This window comes from Lingula anatina, chromosome 8 (assembly GCF_051362555.1).
Source record: "Lingula anatina isolate TDL-2025a chromosome 8, LinAna3.0, whole genome shotgun sequence".
Taxonomy (NCBI): domain Eukaryota; kingdom Metazoa; phylum Brachiopoda; class Lingulata; order Lingulida; family Lingulidae; genus Lingula; species Lingula anatina.
In genome coordinates, this window is record NC_141774.1 from 16,295,244 (window position 1) to 16,316,055 (window position 20,812).

Genomic DNA, 20,812 nt, shown 5'->3' on the forward strand with positions numbered 1-20,812 from the left:
ATAAATAAATAAAAGTTGAAAAATCGAGTACTGTGACTGATTTCCTACGAAGGAGCCCGAAGGTTAGGCCATGGTGTAATCATATTGATTACCCCTGGAGGTAAAGACCCCGGGGAGTCTCATTTCGATTGATTACAATATTTGATTAACGCATATGTAAAGACACTTGACCGTTACAATTACGCCAATTCCATTGAAACGCAGTAAAAAGTGGGTGTGGCTCTCGACACCTCACGCGTTCGCCGCTGAAGCAAGTCCACAATGTTCAGTTACGAGATGACAATGTGCCTTTCCCAGGGTGATCACTTGATAATTAATCTCAATGCATAACAACACAGACTAATAATGCCGTAATTGCGTAAATTGTACCACGGTACAGAAAAAGGGGCGTGGTCCTTGTCACCTCCCTTGTTGAGTTTTGCAAAGAACACATATTCCAGGGGTAGGGGGTAGCAAAATGATATCTAAGAAGCGTTTGATACGTAATTAAACATTATTCACGCCAACAAAGTTTTACTGCTGTGATTGCATCAACTTCATCAAAAACAGAAGAAGTGGGCGTGGAAGAGGTGGCCTCCCGGGTTTTGCCTTTGATACGAGTCCACAATACTGGGTTTAGAAATAACAATACCGCTTTCCCAGGGTGTGTACTGCATGATTAATATCATGTAACAAAAACACAGGCTAATGTTACAATTACGTCAATGTCACAAACAAATGGCAAAACATGGGCGTGGTATTTGTCACCTCCCGTGCGCGCCTTTGTAGGACGTTCAAAACATTCAGCCCAAAAGTTACAAAAAACGTGGTAAGAGCCCTTAGAATCTTGTCATTCACTTGATTAATTTTATGCAATTAATCCAATTTAGAATAAAATTAATTTTCTCTCCTAAGTCGTCTTTCAATGAAGGAGACGCAAGCCTCTACCCTCGACCGCACTCCCCCCCCCCCCCCGCTCCTCCCAAATCTCATCTCCTCCTATTTTATGTTCCTAACAGTGTTGAAGCACTGAATTAAATGGATAAAGCAAATTACTCTCAAGAATCGTCTGTATATCAAACAATTTTCATCGAGAGAGAGAGAGAGAGAATTAGAGAGAGAGGCAGCCGCAGTAAGCAGTCGCGTATTACCGAGTTTGGCGTCTATTTTTATAATCCTTTGTTCACTTTATGAAAAAAATATGTCACTCAATACCTGCTTTTTAATGCGATTTCGAGTGTCGCCACTTTTGCCGCCTCAGTAACATGCAATCAATATGACAAACACGTCAGAATCTGATCCCGAGTAGACTTGGTGCATTTTTTTTTTCGCGATTTTTACCACTCCTACAACTGAAATGTTAGGAAGGGTTCAATAAGGGCGTTTCTTCTCCTTACAACGAAAAACATTTCTGGCAATCTCGGGAGGATATTACTGAAAATGATTTTATCTGTATTTAATAAAAGAATAATATTTCTTAAAACCTCGCTAAAGATTTTCCAAAACCATACACTGGTTTGAACGATAAAATAAACAATAGCTATTTGTTTTGGTAAGACTCTTATGAAAAAAATTAAAAGGATTTTCAGTACTTGCAAAGAGACAAAAAAAAAATATATATATATATATTTCGGTTATTTGAGCTGTGGCAATGATTCAAGTCATATCATATTGTTTTACTGTAGGACTATTATAATATTGTCATAATTATATCTGGAGGATATAGCACATAAAAAGGGAGTGATTGGTTGGGTGGGGAAACTAACTGGAACCGCTCACGTGGGTCCATTTTGTGATATTTTAACATTTTATTCATTTTATTTTGAAAACAAACTTCAAGGTTCTGTTAGATATGAGTCTCTCAGGACGGGTCAAAATGAAATCAATACGCAGAGTGAAGCGTGAAGTTCACCACGAGTTCGTGTCCAATATTGCGCTCGATGTGGTCGCTCCTTTTTATTATTGTAATAACCCTGGACTTATAAAGTGAAAAATAAATGCTGATTTTGTCGAAAACACTGGGATCGTTTTTTTTTTATTCAACAAAATTAGGAATAGGTCTCTTTCTCTCTCTCTCTCTCTCTCTCTTTCTCTCTCTCTCTCTCTCTCTGATTACTTGTAAACAGTTTGTCCTCAGATGGCTTTATTTACAGATCAAGTCAGTGAAAATTAAATTCATAGACTGAATTCTGTTTTCTAGCACTCCCTTTCCTGCGATTGACATAACCACTGTCTTCTTATTTAACCACTGAAAAACTATTTCTCTAAAATTCTACATTCTTTGTTTCCGGACTGCTGTCCTAGAAGAAAATGCCCTTTTAAAAGCTTCATTCTCCCCCCGCCCCCAGTCTCCCGATTTCCCGACCGTGTTAAATTTAACATCTAAATGAAACTCAGCATGACATTTAAAAAACAATGTAATTGATTTTTTTTTTTTTACTGCACTCCGCTATACTTTATCCCAACACCCCTATCAATGAAACAACCCGGTTCAACCCAACCTCCCCGAACCGGACCAGTCCAAGTGAGCCGGAGGGGTCATGACCCCGTCTGAACAAGTAAATGTATCAAAAGAATGTCGCAGGCTGAGGCGACGGACAAACCTCTCTCGACCTCCCTGCAGTGAAACACGGATACCCGCAAGATACAGCCGCAAAGGAGGATGCTGTTTAAATAACTGGAAACTACACATTAAGTTAAACAGGTGAGCAAACTGGCAAACTGGACCTTGAGGGCTTGAGCCTCTAGTTAAGATCGCCAATTAACACTTAACTGCAAGGTATAGCCTACGTAGTAAACTTGACTTACCGACTTCTATGCTCTTTTGAGCATAATTAATTAGTCGGCTATGTGGTTTTATTACTACAGACTCGGGCAGGGTCTTTTGAGTGCAGTGGTTCGTGAGACAGAAGTAGCGTGCATTTCGTTCTTTTATACCATATTCCTGTCGGGATTAACTTACCTCCCAAACCGCCTCAGTTAAGCTTCGTTTGGACAGTCAGCGTTTCAACAACTTGCGGTTTTTGTAGACTATAGTTGAAGCCAACCAGTGTATAACGATACTTTATAGTTAAACTATACAGTTACTTAACATGTAGAATCTTACGAGAAGTTATTTACACTGACGTTTCCGCTAGCAGGATCCGGAGTCAATGCTTGCCGGATACTCCTGGATCCGGTTAATTGTTTCGGTCGGTTGAGTTGCCATTCAAGTAAGACGGTAGTAGATCGGGTAGAACTTTATAGTGAGTGTACACACTTTCTAAATGGGTTGACACAAGGATGAATGTTTTATTGACTTCGCAGTTGCCTCTGAAATAGATATATAATATATGGGATAGGCCCTGTTGTAGTAGTATTTCCAAATTGTTAAAGAGGAAGAGAGAGAAAGAGAAAGAGAGTGGAAATGGGGGGGGGGGGGGGGGGGGTAACTATACTTAAAGCAGGCCTTCCATGAATCTGCAAGCATTTGGTTTGCTAAGTCAAACTCTGGTACTTTTAGTTACATTTTTTCTGATGCCCATTTTGAGCCAGCACTAAAAGAAGAAGAAGAAGGGGAAAAAAAGAAAAAATAGTTACAGCAGTTGTAGAGTAAATGTTATTTATATTAACATGCGTCAGGATATAACACATACATTGTGCAACTGTGAAAGCCAAATCTAAACTATTTGACTGCAGGTTATCACTGTGCACTTTTAGCATGATTCACCTATGAGCTAATTGGGTGCAGCTGCATGAGGTAATGCAGTCTATTATCCCGTGTTTAAAAATACGAACAGAGCTATTTTTCCTCATTTAAAAGTATCTTTCTTGAAGCATTGCATGGGTACGCACCTGCGAGAGGTAGTGCTGTCTGTTTTCTTGTTATTTCAAAAATCATTCAGGTAAGCTTGTTTGAAGCCAGAAAAAGAACTGGATAAAAAAAAAAAATACAAGTGGAGAAGTTAATGGAGATGGGACTGAATTGTCTTCTTGTGCTAAGCTAAATGTAATCAAAGGACCCACTGAGGTGAGGTTTAATAAGTTAGGCAGATCTGTTTCCACTGGAAACACACCTCAACTCATCTCATAGAAGCTCGGCAATAATGTTAGACAATATATACTTGCTGGAATCATAGAAGTGTATCTTGGGTATATATTTCCATGCAGGAATACCTCTGCCACTGAACTAAGTGTGGCCATTTCATCTTCTAAGGAAACATGCCTTAACTGGCCCCTGTATTAAGCTAGCAATAAAACACCATGTCAGACAATACTAACACTGGAATTCCACTGTCACCAGAGCAACCCAAAAAGGGAGGGGTGAGAGAAAATGCAAACAAATATTTGCCAAACTTGCCAAACTCCATTCCAATCATCTAGCAACTTGAGCGTTATTGGAGTTTTTTTTTCTCGTATTATGAGGTTGTACAATCCTGCTCTCTATTTAGGCTGAGCTTAGATTATCAGGTTTTCATGACTTTGGATTATAGTGCTGTAAATACTTGCTATCAATGGTTTGTTGCAAAGGAAGGGGCACTTTTTTTACCCTGTGTTTGGGCTTAGGCATATACTTTAGGATCTAAAGATGATGCACAAAGCAGGGGCGGATCCAGAGATATTTTCTGACAGTCTTCCAAGTCATTTTTGTTGATCCATCCTCCATTTTTGACCGTCTTCCGACAGAAAAAATTAGATAGCTGTCAGTGTAAACTTTATAATATGACCATCTTCTGGAAGACCCAGGAGAAGGTTTCATCCCCCCCTGCAAAGTGGGGATTAACAGATGGAATAGTATATCCAAGTCAAAGGACTTGTCACGAATGAAACTGTCATTCTGTGTAGATTGATCTAACTCTGCAGGGACTCTTGCTGAATGCAATCAGATTAACTTTCTACCTGCTTGAGCACTGTCAGTCAGAATTGAATTATTAGCATTGTAGGAAACTGGGAAGGAGTCCAGAAAAAAATTTGTCTTCTTTCTGTTTTAAAACTCAGTTTTGCACTTGGAGACCAAGTAAACCACATAACTTTTATCTTAGCTATTTGGCTAAAAAGTTTGGCATACAAGCATATTAAAGAGTGATTTGTCTCAACAGTTGAAATTTGTCGAGTTGAACAGATTGTTAAGTGAGGTTGAGTAAGACCTTTTAGACACCCCAAACCCATTACTTGCTGGATGATGGGAGCCCCCAGCTGGGAAGTTAGAGAGCTAGACTAACAGGAAGACAGTAAGTCAGTCAGACAGACAGTCAGTCAGATAGATATCCAGACAAACAGATAGATATGCAGCCAAACAGATAAATATCCGGCCAAACAGAAAAAAAGGGACAGATAGACAAATGGGTGGAAAAACTCATGAATACAGTTACAGATTGAAGACCATTTACAAATTGTCTTCTGTCCTTGTACTGAACAAATTATGATTTTACAATTGCAGACAGGTGTTAAGGTAGACATTGAAGAAAGATGAAAGACTTAATTTTTTTCCTTTTCAATGAACAAGTATCTGATGTAAGAGACAGAAAGAGAATATCTCATATGCTGTTATTATCTACCATACTATAACATGAGCAGAATTTTCAAGCAGCCATGAAAACAATTCTGGATCATACTGCAGGGCAAATACCTACTGATATGTGAAACTGTATTTCAGCAAATGCTAGGGCTAAAATTACAAGAACAGAAACCTTGGCCACCTGAGAGCAAAGAGTGATGCATAAAATTAGAGGGCAAATAATCTAAATTCACAAACCATTTGCTGTTTTCATCAGAGTGCACCTGATATTGACAGTGAACTGGAAACTACAGTAATCATGACTTGCCCATTTCAATGGGTAAAATCATGTATTTTATGAACACTGTATTTTAAAGCATAAATTCTTAGAATTCAAACATTCCAATTGAGTGGTAGCAACTGCAACAATTGAAAAGCAGGCTACCCTATTGTTTTATTCTGTACAATAAAATCAACACAGGTGCCATATATAGACATAAGATTTTAAATGATTAAAAAAATATCTATCTGGATATAATTTTCCCCACTGAAAAGATGGAGTCTTTACCATAATATCTTCTACCAGCATACCTCTGCAACTCTCAGTTCATTTAGAAACCCAGGGGCCGGTTTCACAAAGCAGTAGTTAGTTAGAACAACTAACTACTGAACTACCTCGCTAACGAGCAAACTTAACGATTTTCGAGGGGTGTTTCACGAAGCAGTAGTTAACTTATCGGTAAGTTCAGTCGTAAAGTTCGGTCGTTAGTTCTCTCGTTACTCACCTTAGTCTCGAAACCGTCTGCCAGAAGTGGAACTCTTGCGTAAAAGTGTCACGAAAGCACTAACTCTCCAATTTTTGGTGGCTGGAAATGCATAAGAACGTCTACTTTGAGGTCGTCGTAAAGGATCTCCACCACCTTTTTGTCGCTCTTTTTGTCACAGCTAGGCGCAACCTCTCGTAAATTGCATCATCGTATGTATATTATAATAGATTCTGCCTTTCATGAAAACGACGTAGTCTACGTTGCCGTCTGGCGATACGGATAGCAAGAAAGGTAGCCGCCATATTGGATACAAAGACAAACGACAGACAACGGTAACTAAGCAACCTTTTTATTTCACTCATTACGCATGCGTACGATGAAACTTTAGAGTTAGCGACTGGTCTGACCAGTCGTTGAATATCCATGGTAACAACGAGACAATAACGAGCGAGAGAACTAGCGACTGCTTCGTGAAACGGCACTAGCGAGAGGCTAACTAACTACTGCTTTGTGAAACCGGCCCCAGGGTGCTCAAGAGTCTGAGGATGCATTCAGACTCACATCGTAGTAGCTAGGCCGTTCCAGCTCTTTGGGGGATTCTTGCTAAAGTGCAATCAGTGGAATCAGCTTGTCTGTCACACCTGGTCAAACAGCTAGGGGGTAATAAACTATGGAGAGCTGATTTAGCCGATTCCAGCTACGTAGTATGATGTGTGAATCTGAATATGTGTCTTAGGGACCATTCCCATAGATATTTGGATCGATCTGTCTCCCTGGGAAGTCACTAAATTGCTATCAAACTAACTGGATTAAATGTCTGTCATGCCTAGTAAAACTGTTAGGGGGTAATTACTAGCTGATTCGGTGAAATGACAGACATTAAGCCTCTTGAGGTGATAGCAATTTAGCGTGACCTCCCAGGGAGTTAGGTCGATCCAGATGGATCGATCTAAGTATGGGAACCCAGTCTTATGGGTTGTGGCTGGGAGGGCAAAATATTGATGCATGTTACAATGAGATGAACAACTGTTGACCATGAAAAACAGTCGCCAAGCTATCAGGAAAAGTTTTATTCTGGAACTTTTTCCTTATTTACTGTGGTGTAGTCTCCTGAGTGAATATCATTTATGGACAATCACCAGATATGAAACTCGATAACAAAAAATGTTTTTTAAATCCCTGTAATATGGTTATTATGAATCAATCAAGACTGTATTTGTAATCATAAGATAGATCAGAGCTTGGGCAATTAGGCAGTAATAGATGGGATTTATTTGAAATTAGTAAAACAAATTTCAGCAAATACTACAGGGTAGACAGGGTAATCAAAAATTCAATAATTATGGAAACGAGAAAAAATTGGCAAGATGCTAATGAAAAATTACTTGAGAAGCGACAAGATAGTTTGAATTGGGCATTATCTCTCTTTCTAGATGCACAAAAAAGCTAAAATATTATACAGATGGGAAGATAGCATGAAATGACCTTTTGTGCAAAAATTATTTAAGCTGGTTAAGATAGAAAAACGTGTGTCATAGGAATGTGGTAAAAATTATGAGTCAACCACAGATAATCAATAAAATTTGGAGAAAATATGGCCTCTTCATGAAAGGTCAACATACATGATGGGGGGGCAGACGAAAAATTGGAAAAATTAACAAATTCAAGTCCCGAGGCAGCTAGAAAAAAGTTCACCAGAGGAGTTGTTTTCGACGTTTAAGTCAGTACATGTAATGTAGAACAGGTAAAATTTGAGAAATTTAGTCCTTGTTTTCAGCGTTTTAGCTTCTCTTTATAATGGAGAACATACAGAATCTTCGAAATTTAGAAATACAGTGATTGATTCAATCTTGGGAAATAAAACACACGATCCCACCCAAACCGTAAACAAAGATGCATAAAAGGCAAGGGAAATCAGTACATTGTGCTTGACTTTAATTCAATAATTTCTGAAAGTTTACCATGTTTCTCCTGTTATAAAAATGGACTTTTTTTCATTTAATAATTGGACCATCATCAAATTATCTGATATTAAAGCTCACAAAAGATTTAGACTTAAAGTTTTAGCCCTTTTTTTTTTTGGGGGGGGGGGGGGGGGGGGGGGCTATAGCACATTTGTGAAACAGGCCATGGATTGGTGTACAATTTACCACCAGAGAGCCAGACAAGCCTAAGAGATCACTGGAATGGCAGAGGTGGACATAATTCAATGAGATGAGATTTTAACCTTTAAAGGTTAATTGCTTCTTGAGTCTGTTACTTATATTATGTCCTTAAATCTGGGATTTTTTGCCAAAAAAAGTCTAAAAATGGAGATTGGTGTGATGGATTACACTTTGCAGATGGGTTTGAACTGAGTAATGACATTTTTTAGCCATCATAACGTGATTAGAGCCAGTTTGTCACATTGATTTTCAGGCTTGTACCAGGGACATAGTTTCTCAAAAAAAAAAAAAAAAAAAAGGAATAAGAACAAAAAGAATAATGACTTTGAAGATTGACAGACTTTTCTAATCCTACAGTTCAGGTCTGATATTGGCCATATTTTTGAATTTTCTTTTTTCAACTTTTCCAAGCCAATCTCAATAGGTGGACACTTATCAGACAAGGGGACACATAAATGACAACTTGAAAGGGAAGAAGCTGTCATGCGTCATATTTGAAACTCAGGCCAACATTGTCTGGGCACAACCCTCCTTCTCTGCAGCCAACTCATTAAAAATGGGGGAAATAATGAACAGTCAGTGTCCAGAGGACTGCCCTGACCACAGCACTGTTGGTCACTGTGTATGGTCCACGGCGACCACCCTTAGTTTCAAAGGTCTTCAGAGAATGCTCTCTGTTTTCAGCCTACCTGCCTGTCATTTCTCCAGTTAATGGCAGTGGCAGAGGTATAGTGGTAAAAGAGGTATGTTTGCACTCTGAAACTCGGGGGGGGGGGTTCACTGTGACATGGGACTCTTCAGAGCTGCCACTCTCTCCTACCCCCCCCCCCACAGCACCCCCTCGCCCGTCCTCCCTTCTCACATGCATATGTACAAGCACACACACAGAATATAGTACACAAACATGTGCACAGACACACATGCACAAACACACACTCAAACATACAACCAAATTAAGTATACATGCACACATTATAAAACCAAGCACATTAAGTCTTGGTGGTCTATCCATGTCCAGTGGTATGTCCAGCCCATTGTTCACTGCCCAGTGGTCTATGACAAGGGTCCCTCCCCCCTCCTTTACCTGTGATGTCACACATAGTTCTGTACTGGTTATACCTCACTGTCACCCTGAGGATCAGGGGTCACCGGAATTCCACTCTGTTATCAGCGTACTGGAACCAGGCAAGTAGCGGGGGAGGGGGGGGGGGGAAACCACTTTTTTTGCCAGGAAAAGGTTCGGTCTGGGTAAAATATGAATGAAGTACATGGAAGGTTTAGTAGTAAAATGTGCCCTTTTTCAGAAAAAAACTTTGAAGTTGCTGGGAACATAAAATAACAGAGTTGTATTGATGATAGATTGTCAGTAGTCTGTGGAACTCGGGGTAGACAGAGTATATGCATGTATATATGTATGCTGAGGCATGTTATGTGTGAAGGCATTAGAGAAATCCTTTTAACTGAAGGAGCGAGGGCTGTGGATGTTTTACTGAGTGAACTTTTGGAAGAATTGTTACTCATTGAACCTTTGGAATAAGAAGAATTTGACAGCCAGGGAAAATCCCTAGGACAAAAAAAATAATAATTAGGAAAATTAAACGAAGAATAAAGAGAGCAAAAAAAAAAATAATAAATAAATAAATGTATTTCGATTGATTGATTGATGGTCATAATGAATAAGCAAACAGTTTTGTAAGGATACTGTATTTTTTCTGTTTTACAAAAGGTAAAAAATGGCTCATGGTTATTGACCAATAAATACTTTATTTTATTCATACATCTTAAACAGGCCAAAATTTTTGCTTCAAACTTAAGGCCCAACTTCTTGGCTTGAATTTTTATATTGTGTGCACCAGCTCCTGCAGTAGCACAAATGTTGTAGTTTAGTTTTGTGATGTCCTCGGGAAAGCTGAAGTGAACAAACCTCTCATTAGTGTCAACTTCAATTTTGGTCAAAATACCTTTTACACAGCTTTTTAAACTGTCTTCGTTAAGTACAACCCTGAGTTTCCCGGGTTACTGGAACCTTGCCACTGTTGTCAACTGTTCAGGCTTGTTATTTATAGAGAGGTGTGTTTCCAGATATCTCTACAACTCAGGGTGCAGAGCCTGGCTAACTTGTCATTTTTATTTGACTTAAATCAAAAGTAACAGCCAAAATTTCCCCCCAATTGGTGGATCTTTGCCAGGGTTTTAGAAGGCTTCTATTGCTTCTCGTTTTTCATCTGTTTCCGACCCTCAGGTGTGATTTTGGTCCAGTGCTTCATTCCTGATAGTTATCCAACTTTTAACATTTAATTTACCCCCCCCCCAAAAAAAAAAAAAAAAAAAATAATAATAATAAAATGATAACAAAAAGGAAAAAAATTTTATCTAACATTAAATTAAATTTCAAGGGTTTCGTTTTCCAAAACCTGCTGTTTTAGTACCTTCTTTTTATGCTGTTTCACCATTTCCTGCGCACAGGGAAATGCAGTCAAGGACACTGTTAAAGTCATCACATATTGATGAATTTGTGAAATCAGCCATTACCCAAGGTTACATTTCCGCCTTTTTCCTCATTTTGAGGTCATTTTCTTTAGCAGTATCTGGCAATTTTTCATGATTTTCATGACTTTTAAGAAGAATGTTTTTCAGCACTGATGAATACTAGTACAGAACTTGTGTATTGGAAAAGCTGTGTTTTTCAAACTGAGAGCATTCGTTTTCCCAGTACCTCAGAGTGCAGCAGCATTCCCATCATAAAAGTAACCATTTTTGACATTTTTATCAAAAGCAATGGGCAATTTTGCAAGATAAACATCCCCCCATCACTTTATCTGTCATTTTTTGGGGTTCATTGCCCGAAACAAAACATATGAAGAAAACATTTCTTCCATTTTTTTAGAGCTAATATGCTCATCTCCTGCTGTTTGGTGAACTGGTTGTCTGCTTTCAATGATTGGTACGTCTGCCCAGACGCCACGCTAAACAGAGGGGTATTCATTTTTTTTAATCAGAGAAGATTTGGTGAACATGGTGCACTTTTAAGAAAAAATGGAAATGTTATTTTTGAGAGAAAGAGAGAGAGAGAGAGAGAGTTAAATAACAGTTACCAGATGGAACCATGAGGCCAATATCCAATATCAGAAATTATTTGTGTGTTCGATCAACAGTATTTTGATACCAATAAAAGAAACTCAATACATTTTTTTGACAAATTCTTGAAACTGTACAGAAATTGTCAGAGAACTTTGACAGCTGGAATATTAGAGATTAGACATTAAATTCAAAAACATATATCTTGACATGAAGCTGCAGGAAGCTTGGGCAGCCATTTACTAGTACCCTGAGTTTCCCAATAAAATGTCTGAAACTTGGGGTGATCATTAGTGCATGAGGAAATTAAAGTGAGTAAAGGCTAGTTTCCAATAAACTTTGGTCCCCTTCCCATAGACACCACTGGTCTATGTAGATCACTCCAGCTCCGCAGGGGCTAACTGCAGAAACTGAATGCAATCAGTTATAGCCCTACGTACCCAACTACTCGGCTCAGACCACGAATGATCCCGAATTCACCGTTTTCAAGGTGTGCGTCAGTACGCATTTAACAGTATCATACCCCAGAACAAATTTTGAGATGAGATGCCGTACTAGTTTCCTTTAAGGGCCTGTTCAGAACCAAGTTGATCCGCGGACTAACTAAGCCGCAGATCAAATATGGCAGGACCCACTTGAAAGCATGCCAAGATTTAATTGCTTTGCCTCAGCAGGGTTGGTGTGTATGGCTCTATTCTCATAGATTTTAGATCGATCTATCCCCGTGGGGAGTCTCACTAGATTACTTTCAGATAATCCGACTTAAATGTCCGTCCCGCCTACTACAAGCTGTAAGAGGGTAATTAACTTTCGAGTCCGCCCGGCTGACAGCTATTTAGCGTGAGCCCCCAGGGAGTTAGGTCGATCTAAAGTAGGTCGATCTAATCTATGGAAATGGGGTGTATGGGAGGCAGGGAATCAGCTGTCAAGTGTGCACCATATTTGATCCATGGATCAGTTAGTCAGCAGATCAACTTGGTTCTGAACAGGTCCAATCTATGATACTTGGGTGATCACTGGGGTTATATAGAAGGTCATGGTGTATGGATTATGAATCACCATACGTGGAGACAGCCAGTGCATTCTGTTTTATCCTGATAGTTGTAGAAACTGATAACTTATTAAGGGTCAAGTACTGGGTTTTAAAGACTAGTTGATGACTCATATTTTACAAGTAATATGTTATATAGTGTTAAGCACTGTTTGTGAGAATGACACGTGTGTGTGTATGTGTGTGTGAGAGAGAGAGAGAGAGAGAGAGAGAGAGAGAGAGCTTGTAGATGTGTATGTGCATGAATGTGTTCATACCTTAGACATTGTGTTTTATGCCCGTGTATTTGAGACAAATACAAGACAAAATGCTGTAAATGTTAATCTGATATCTTGTCAAAAGAAACCCCCTCCCCTCCTCTCTCTCTCTCTCCTGAACATCCCATCTAAGCATAATAACAAATGAGTAAGACTTCGAGGAGGGGGTTTTATTTGAGACAGGTGTCCAATATTAGACATCTCTCACTGGGGCCACTTCTATTAATTTGCACCTTGACCCCTGCCCCTACAGGAGGTAACTGGCCCCAGGTATGATAATATAGACACCTGACCACCTTGGGTCTGGCAAGGATCCCCATTTTGACCAAAAATCTAAAAATATTTGCTATCTAAAATCAGATAGTTGGCTGACTAAATATTGGTTAGGGATGTAGCTGACTAAGTGTGTTATCGCTAATAAGGTTACTTGTATGTTTTGGTTGAAAACTTTCCAAAATAGATGTGTGGATCAAGGAAAAGGAAGATATTGTTGGAGATGAGTTCGTTAAATCAGCAGATACATCATTGATATCATAAATAACAAATGTCTGTTTTCACAAGTTTTTTCAAAATTGTCCTTTTTATTAATGGAAAAAAGTCAAATTTTGTAGAAGTCTTGAGATAGGTGTTATTTGGACACCCTGAGTTTCAATGGTCACTGGAAACTAGCCTGAGTTACACTCAGTTTTACTTGAAATTGCAGAGACTTTCTCCTCATTGAATCCTAGTATTCATTGAAACCCAGGGTGCATTGCAGTCCAGTAAGCCTGACCCTGTTTGAATGCTGTGTTGGATATGATCATAATTCACGGTTGCAGTAAAATTGGGTGGATCTGTCTTGGATGTAATAAACAAGCTCCACGGGCAGTGTAATACCTCCCAACTTAGCTCCGTTTAGGTAATCTCTGAAACGCAGGGTGAGCCTAGGTCACTTGTCCAGGCAGGGACCTGTGTGGGAAAATAGCTTTAGCCTCCAAAAACTGTTATAAACTTTTAGAGTTAATTAGACCAGAATTTTAGCCTTCTTTGGTCCAAGAAGAATCAGTAGGACCTAACTAAGTGGGCTGTTCTGATTATGAACTGCTCACCAATCTAATCCATTTGTTATCCCACCTGTATTTTAATTGAGAAAACGGTTCTTTTCTGATTACAATTACCTTACGGCAGTTGGCCTGTCTAATCACCATTGTATCCCACCCATCACTACATCATCTAAAATGTCACTTTTGTTTTAATATAATGTAGAATGAAAATACTATGAAATAACAAGTTAAAACTTGGTGTTCAGGTTTCATATCCCAGTTTTCCTGGTGGGGAAGATGGCTGAGGGCCTCCACGGTACATTAGCACTTGTGAATAATTAAACCCATGCTGCTCAGATATATTGATAATTACTCTTCATCCTTGGTTGTGGTCTGTGGGGTAAATTTAGCCAATTTGTCTCAAATGTCAGCTCAGGAGAGGAGGTTGGAGGGGGGGGGGCAATGTTCAGACTTTTTTATTCTGCTTTGTTCAACCTGACTGTATGAAAAAGAAATAATGGAAAAAATGTTTAAATTGTTGTATGCTAGATAGATTAATGGATGCACATATAAATAAATAAATAAATAAATATCAAGTGTCCCTCACCCACCACACCCCTTCTTACTTAGTGACTCAACTCTTATATCTCCCTTGAAGGTAGAGTACGTACAAAAAATTAGATTTTGTAGGCAGTGAAAAACAGCTGAATTATTGCTCCCCAGGGCAGCAGAATCTGTCCATGAATCTGTGAGGGAGTAATGCAGAGATATATGGAGAGATAATCACAGTGGAGTGGGTTTCATTTTAAAATAAGAGAAAGTATAGGAGAAAAAGATGAAAAACAACCAAGTCTGTAACATAACATGCCTGTAGCCAGCAATTTCAGAGGGGGTGTTCGTTTTCTGAAAAAGTGGACCTTTTACCATAAAATCCTCAAGTACATAGATCAAATTTTACCCAGAGTGGACCTTTTCCCAGCAAAAAGGGTGGTTCTTTCGAACCCCCCGAACCCCCCTGGCTACGGGCCTGCATAAGCCCTTGTTCTTCTAAATGAGCCTGTGAAGTTGAAATGAAGTAAAAATCAGATCTATGTTTTCTAGAACAAACAAACCAAAATTTTATTTTTATTGAAGGTTTGATTGGGCTGGATAAATTGGATAGAATTTTCTAACTGGGCTTTCCAGCATAAAAGTTTTCTTCATTTTTCCCTATGTCCTTTTTTAAAGCCCAGTGTTAACACCCTGAGTTCCATGGGTTCAGGGGAGTCACCTCTTTAATGGGGCATTAAAATTGATGTCTTAATAATAAAAAGTGCTCTTCATCCTCTGGTGTGGCAATTTTTGGCAGTTTCTTTTGATCAACTGAAGTTGGTTAACCTTTGACCTGGCAACTGTCTTCAATATGCAGATTAAGCCTGCTGTTTTTAAATCTTGATAGAGTTTTTTTGTTTTTATGCGTAATGTATATCAACATCACCCTGAGCTTCAGAGATAACTTGACACTAACCTCTTCACAATAGCCTATCTTCATCGTGTCAAGTTACCTCTGACGAAAATAGTTTGACCTAGTTTATATAAGCCAATCGAATCCAAGTTTCAAAATTTTTCACCAAAGTTTGGTGAAAACGCTGATTGGTTGACCGTCAATCGGTAATCCTCGGCTGATTCCGCAAGCTCCATACTAACACCCAAGTTATTGTCGAGTGCGGAGACATCCGAGTAGTGCCGAGTGCATAACCGTACACAAAGAAAGCATAGCGTCTTCTACGAGTGACTACGTAAAATAATGTGTTAAGTTATCTCTTGATTCTTTGCAAAATATGAGTATATCGGAATTGAAACCAGGGCAGTTTGAGGCCCTGCATCATTATCTACTGAGGGATAATGTATTTTGCGTGCTGCCCACAGGTTACGGCAAGTCCCTGATATTGAGCCTTATCTCTGATTGGTCTGGATTTGAACAAAGCGCGCTTTGACTCGTTCGCGTTCATTGGCTAGATCGTTCAATGAGTCATTGAGTGCGGGCTTTAAATTTGATTGGCAGGCGGCGGGGGCAATCGAATGTGGTCAGAGGTAACTTGACACGATGAAGATAGGCTATTGTGAAGAGGTTAGTGTCAAGTTATCTCTGAAGCTCAGGGTGATCAACATTGGAAGGTCCCAATATTCACACCTTGATGTATTAAACAAATCACAGTTAAGCTTAGATTTTATCATATGATATTTAATTAATTCCCTTTAAGCCAAATCATATTGAAATGATATAACCTTGTTTTCCATAAACAGCTAACATGATCTGATAACGCTGTATTTATATTAATTATTGCCAATTATATCTGTGATTTTTATCTTAATCGTTGGGATTAAGGTGTTGGTGGGATTAAGATTATGAAATGGGTAAATCTGTTAAGATGCTGTTGTTTTGACCCCATTATCTGTAAAGCTGCAACTGATACTCGATGAGGTGAGATTGAGGTTTATTGCAATTTGCATGTAGAAATCAGGCCTACCCAGCTACCAGACTTGGCACTGAATGATCACGAATTCACCGGTAGGTTGTGCCACACTACCTGTTTTCAAGGTGTGTGTCAGTACGCATTTCGCAGTATCATACCCCAGAACAAATTTTGAGATGAGATGCACTACTTTCCAACCCCACTCAGAATCATCACTATCACATCACGTACTAGTCAAGAGCGGTGCCGCATCTGATACTTCGAAGCACGTACTAACACATACCTTGAAAATGGGTGGTGGGGTCCGATCTACTAGTGATTTCAGGATCATTCGATGTCGAGTCTGGTAGTTGGGAAGGCCTGTAAGTGAATGTTGAACTTGTGTGATTGTATGTAAATGACTTCTTACCTTCATTATCTATATATTTAACGCCAGATTTAGCTGATTGCACTCAGTGAGAGTCCCTGCGAAGTTGGATTGATCTATGTAGATTGATGGCGTCTATTGGAAAGGGGCCTCAAGTAATTGGTGAACTATTCTTAAAGCATGGATTCATTTACCTTCTCTTTTATGTCTGTTTACTATTTTGGATTCATTTTCCTGCCATTGTGAATTGCCATACATTTCTGGCTTCTTTTTCTAGCTTTTATAGCCACAAAATTACCGTGCATTCTTTTCCTTCTCTTCTACATTGTAGACTATTTTTGGACTCTGTTTCTTTCTTTCATGGTCTCTTGATTTATTTTTGGATCATTTGACTTTCTTTATAGTTGGTGTATTATTTTAACCTCCTCATACTTAACTGAGGTTGGGGCAGGTGCTCCAGAGACGAGAAGTAGATAGGGCAGCTTTTGGTGAGGAAGGCAGCTGAAACAGGTAAATGAAAGACCATTTTGCCTCTTCTTTTTCTTTCCTCACATCTTTTTTTTTTTCATTTGATGCATTTATGATCAGTTATTCATTTATGATGGTGTATTGTGGATTGACACCAACTTGGTAAAAAATTGAGACCATTGCTGGACCATATCATCTTTCCCCCTTCTAACATCTTTTTTCATTTATTTTAAATATAGGACAGTTTTGTTACTTATGCCAACAGGTAAATAAAAGACAATTCAAAATCAGCTTTTCCTTTCAGAACATAGTTTTTTGTGTGATACAATAATATAATATAAATCGTATACAAGTACATTGGGAAACACTTTCATCAAGCTACCATACCATTTGTTTAGAAAAGAATCCTACCTTTTAAAATATCAACTTTTTTTTGAGAAAATATTTTATTTTTGTCTCTGCATGCGAATGATTCCTTGAAGTAAAAAAGGTTTTTCATCTTCAGTTCTCTTTCCACATAAATATTCCCTTAAAATTGTTCCTTCTTATAGTCATCTAACCACCTTCCCCCCCCCCCCCCCCCCCTCTTCCCAAATCCTAAATTAAGCACCCCAGGTAGCAAATAAGGCAACTTGTATGCTTAGGTATGGAGGTCAAAGATGGAACTTAGTTGATAAAATAAAGAGTTGTGTTTACCCCTAGAATTATTCTAAACAAGAAACTTGTTTAGGATCTGTAAGTAAAGCATCAGCAAGTGCTGAATTAAATGCACATACAGTATAATACCAATTATAGCTGCTGCAATGCATATATCTTACCAAGATGACCTAATAATTATATAATACAAAAATGACAGATGCTTATCTGCAATGAAGATACATTTATGCATGTTATGCTGTACATCTTCCAGTTCACATGGGAACACTGACAGTTGTAAAAGATTATCATTGTTTCAAAATAAAGGCAAAACTTCTTTAAAAAGGTACAGGTAAGACATTAAGATTTTGCAGAGCATGTCACTTTATTTTCAAATCATAAGTAAATTATAAAATGATGCTGTGAAGGTGTTTGCAGTACAAATGCAGTTGATTAAGATTGCAAAAAAAAGTGTAACAAGTTAATGGGACTGTAGGCAGTGGAAGTGGGGGGGGGGGGGGCAGGTGAAAAACTACTCTTTTGGCTGGAAAATTATCAAAGTAAAAAAACAGGTGAAATTGTGAATGTGTTTACAATACAAACACAGGTGATTGAGATTGCCAAACCAGATATAACACGTTTAAGTTTATTCCCAGTCTTAAGTAGTTCAGTGTGTGACTGAGGCTTAATGCTGTATTTGTAGAACTCAGCCTCAGCAGGAAGATCTGTTGACCCTGTTAACATATTGGACTAGGACTGTTATCTTTCCCTCTTTTAATTAAGTCTCTGATAAGTAATTAGCTCCCTCGTACCTTTGATGGGCCAGATATAGAGAGCTCTGCATGACAGAGAGATTGACTTATGTGTGGTATAACATCTGTATTATATTATTTATTCCTCTTCAAAACAAGTGTAAAATTAAGTGAAATGATCCATCTTTTGCCATGTTTGATAATTATATCATCGACTTAGTGGTGAAAGGGATATAATCAGAGGCGGATTTAGGCCGTCTTCTGGGTCTTCCGGAAGACGGTCAGATTTTCAAGTTTTCATTGATGGGTATCCAATTTTTCCTTTTGGAAGACGGTCAAAATTGGAGGATGAATCAAGAAAGATAATTTGAAGACTGTCAGTAAATAGCTCTGGATCCGCCCCTGATAATATACAGTCATTGCACAGGTGGACAGTGATTTTCAGTTAAAAAATTAAGGGGGCCTTTTTACAGTAATGGTATACATAAGCATTATACATAAAAACTTTATCACATTTTGTATCAGAACATGCAGGCCCGTTCCCAACAACAACAAATATTGGTTTGTTTGAACTTTTCAAACTAGTGTTTGTAAACTTGTATTTGTAATTTTCAAACACTGCTTTCAGAGCAAAATGCATTTGGTCATTATCATGCAGGGAATCCCATAATCATCACAAAGCCATCATCATTAACTACCAAATCCAGGTGTGCTACAATCAAAAAGTCACTAGAGGCCTTGAGTCTGGATAATTAGACTAATAGTTATCTGATTAGTCAATAGTTTAATCTGCTATTCTAATAGCCCCTGACCCTTTCCATGCCCCTAAGCAGCATAATTGGCTTCATGTCAGTGTTATCTCATCATCCTCTTATCAGGCACCTGTTGTTACCTGTTCAGGCCCCTGAATCAGTATGAATGACCTAATTACCTGGGTTATCTAATTAAACAACAATTTAAATCCTCTTTTGAAGCCCCACAGACCCCTTAAGTCCCCATGGGCTTTGAGTGGCTTGAACTTAATTGCCCAGGTGAAATTTAAAGGCATTCAAGTGGAGATGGTATCTTTCATTGGCTTCACTGTGGAGAATAGACAGGATTTTTTTTTTACTCGTCTCAGTCTCTCTCTCTTGGTGTTGTGGTGTACTTAAGGAGGTGGAGACAGCCTGGTTAAGACCAGTCTGGTTAAGGACAGCAGTGGTTAAAGACTGTTGTTAAGCTACTGGGTGAAGTCTGAGAGGTAGTTAGTCTGCAACATTGAGACTTGCAGAGGAGGAGGAGCAGGGTTGGATTATATTGCTGGAGTCAAGTTATTGACAACTTTGTCTGCTGCTGGTAAGTTATGAAGAATTATTGCTGCAAATACACCATAGAAATTGTGATTATGTACATAAATTGAATTAAATATTGCAACATGCTAACAAGTTGTATAGTAAAGAGAGCCTGCATGTGTACCAAGGTCTCCATTTAGTTTTCAATGAATTTATCAGTGTATATCGTGTAGAATATGTAAAAAGTGCCACTCGGTCCTTTACCTCACTGACTGTCTTTTGATAAGGAGGATTGTATGAATGGAGTTACTCTTAGCTTTAGGATGGCCATGTGATATGTGTCACTCGATCTCGTAATTGATCTGAAGATATCTGAGTTATTTTTACATTAGTTTCTTGTTTTAATCCTGGGATAACTGCATTAATTTCAGAGTTTCAGTGTAATTACATTCTGATTTTTACCTTTATAAAAGCACAAGGAGAGATTAAGACTTGGCTGAAATATGTGTGCAGCATACTTGAGTTTGACACATGCTTGTTAACAGTGACATAATCAGAGGCATTTTTTTGCGGCTGCATGTTTGTAATGTTCTCAATTTAGATGGAATCAGCAGTTTGCCTGTCTGGCTCAGGACAGTAGAGACAAAAGACTGCGAATTTTATCATCAACAGTGTAGGCCAAGGTGTTTTCATTTGTATACATGTTTGGGGAGCACCTGTATGTCTGATGTCACAAATTCTTCTCAAGAAGCAGGGTATATTGAATGTCAAACATGGATACTGTTCTAGGTCTAGATTTGTTCTAGATCTGGGTTTCTATTGACAGTAGTACTGGTGTAGACTAAGGTGTGAAGAGTAGAAAGTTCAGCCTGTACACAAGGTGCTGTCTGCAGCTGCGTCTGGCTGCCCTTGTTGAACTTGTCTCATCACAGCTGTCAGCTTTAGCGTGTCTGTAGTGTCTGCCAGCGTTTAGTTATATAGATAATTACTACAGTGGCCCCCAGGTTCGTTGTAAAATCATATTAAGTTTTGAAGTGTTTGGGGTCTGGTTTTCCTTGGGAAATAGA

The 20,812-nt window shown here is 38.7% G+C and overlaps 1 protein-coding gene across 5 annotated transcripts in view; it reads left to right on the forward strand.

Moving 5' to 3' along the window:
• Positions 1 to 2,503: 2,503 nt before the first annotated feature.
• LOC106152664 (extracellular sulfatase Sulf-1) overlaps positions 2,504 to 20,812 on the forward strand; it is a 47,623-nt gene continuing 29,314 nt past the window's right edge. For 2 of the 5 annotated variants that reach the window (XM_013526341.2, XM_013526340.2), the window contains exon 1: positions 19,556 to 19,809. The gene's annotated coding sequence lies outside the window, so the exon portion shown is untranslated. Of the gene's footprint in view, positions 2,684 to 19,548; positions 19,810 to 20,812 lie in introns of those variants that run through there. The other 3 variants (XM_013526342.2, XM_013526343.2, XM_087018993.1) reach the window with 3 other exon arrangements.